Source organism: Macrotis lagotis, chromosome 1 (genome assembly GCF_037893015.1).
Source record: "Macrotis lagotis isolate mMagLag1 chromosome 1, bilby.v1.9.chrom.fasta, whole genome shotgun sequence".
Classification (NCBI taxonomy): domain Eukaryota; kingdom Metazoa; phylum Chordata; class Mammalia; order Peramelemorphia; family Peramelidae; genus Macrotis; species Macrotis lagotis.
Window position 1 is genome coordinate 23473852 of NC_133658.1, and position 2628 is coordinate 23476479.

Consider the following 2628-nt stretch of genomic DNA (forward strand, 5'->3'; position numbering starts at 1 on the left):
CCTTGACAGCTCTGCGCCTTTCCTCTCCCCCTGCCCACCTTTCTGTAATCCCTTCCCCCAGGTCCCCTCCACACCTTCCAGCTTTCTGTGACCCATCTTGCGGGCACCCTGGCTAAACAGGAAACCCGGAATTTCCGGACCCAGCCCCTTCTCCTATTAGATCTCTGGATTTGGGGAAGTTTTCAGAGCGGGTTTGGATCTGATGTGGAATTTGTATAGTGGCCCGTTGGAAAAAATTGCTCTTAATTCAATGTTATATCTGGACAATCGGTGCAATAGTTAAATCTATTCATGATCGTTCAGTTCACGTACAGCTTAGTTTTTGACTTTTCAATGATAAACATTAGTTTATGAAAGATCCTGATAATAGTGATATACAGAATCATCATTGTATTATACTAATTGTACAATTGTACAATCATAATCGTATTATACTAATTCATTTTAACGTATTTTCTGTAAAAAGATGCTTTGACTCTATTCTGGGGAATTTCCTCAGTTTGGCTTTGAGCTGAAAAAAATATAATTATGGCTAGATCTTGTGACAAGTCATGCATCTCCTTCCATTTCTCTTCATCCCCAGAATGAACGATTTCTAGTATGGAACTTCGAGATCTCTCTCTTTCTCTCTTTTTAGGTTTTTTTGCAAGGCAAACGGGGTTAAGTGGCTTGCCCAAGGCCACACAGCTAGGCAATTATTAAGTGTCTGAGACCGGATTTGAACCCAGGTCCTCCTGACTCCAGGGCCGGAGCTTTATCCACTGTGTCACCTAGCTGCCCCTCGAGATCTCTTTTCAACCAAATTCACTCTTACTTTCACTTACTTTTCAAGAGACAACTTTTCTGAATGAAAATGGGCTCTGTTTTGCCTCTCTTAACAGTCCCCCTTTCAGTTCTTGCATCAGAATGTATTTTAAGTTTTTTTTTTTGCAAGGCAGACGGGGTTAAGTGGCTTGCCCAAGGCCACACAGCTAGGCAATTATTAAGTGTCTGAGACCGGATTTGAACCCAGGTCCTCCTGACTCCAGGGCCGGTGCCCTGTATTTTAAAAGCGAGATTTCTTTAATCTTTTATTTCTGATAAAAGATGAGTGCAATAGGTGAATCTATTCACGATCTTTCATGATCATTCATGTTTGACTTCTCAAGATTTGGGTTTCTCTAGCTACGAGTCTGAAGGCACATTCTGTCTGTGTAAAACTACTTGGCCCCCCCTCTAATTGCATCTACAAATTTGGCTTTCACAGTTGTGCCAACAATTAGACAAAGGCCATCCTGAGAAGGCAGAAAACTGGTCGATGATTGCTCTAAGAGACTTAAATAAATTCTTACACTCATGATATTTTGGAAGGGAGAAATCCCAATGTTTTTATGTCTATATCCTATCTGATAAAATATCAAGGCACATAGTCATGCTGCTAATTGGATCTTAGTTCTGGCACAAAGGAGACCTCACAGATGGGTGGGAGGATAAATCAATGACACTTCTATGTACTAATAATAGCTTGATTGATTGATGCCCTTCCCCCCAAATTTTATGACTCTGTATGATTTCTATAAATCCTTTTCCTTCATTAAACTCTGGATTGATATCTTTAATGATGTCTTTCACCTATGGATTTTTTTTTTTTGTAAAATCTTAGAGAATAAAGCTTTGTCTAGATAACCTAACTTTTTTGTTATTTGAGTTTTTACCTAAGAAAATTAGGGTTAAGAGTATGTCTGAAGCCTCTCACATTTCATACACTTTCTCTGAATTAGCTTGGGAAAACCTGCCCTGGATTTTCATCGGTATGGGGTATGTCTGTCCAGGAGAGGGCAGTCATTCCATATGTGCTTTCTAGCAAGGTGACATTCACTAAAGGCTTACATATAATGTAATGGCTAGATTCTTTGGTCCTGGGTGAGAGACCAATGTCAGAATCTTAGGCCAATGTCAGAATCTTAGAGATAGAAGAGAGCTCTCTGGCCGTTCCTGAGGCAGGAAGCCCCATGAGATCTCTGATGAATGGTCACCTAACTCTTGCTCAAAGACTCTCATGGAGAGTAAATCAGATAAATCTCCTGCTTCCCTCCCCAAGCTCAAATTGTTAGGAGTTAGGTCAAGTTCAAATCTGGCTCTCTGCACCATTCGTCTAGTCAATGTTTGACAGATAAACTGACATCCAGGGAAGTTGGAACTTTGCTAAGTATAGTAGTATAATATATTTTGCTAAGTATATTAGAACTTGATAAGAATTGCACATCTCTGTCATTAGGAGGGACTTTTTTTTTATTTTAGGTTTTTACAAGGCAAATGGGGTTAAGTGGCTTGCCCAAGGCCACACAGCTAGGTAATTAAGTGTCTGAGGCTGGATTTGAACTCAGGTACTCCTGACTCCAGGGCCAGTGCTCTATCCACTGCGCCACCTAGCCACCCCTAGGAGGGACCTTAAAGATCATCCAGTCAGATTCAAGCAGCCTTTCTAATCAGTCAGTCAATAAACTTTAAGATGTTCCAGGCCTGGGCTGTGATACAAAGAAAGGTAAGAGTCAATATTTTCTCATAGTTTAATGGAGGTATCAACATGTAAAGAACATGTTAGAGAACATCTATGGTCAAGCTGGAGATGGGAACAAATTGGGGATA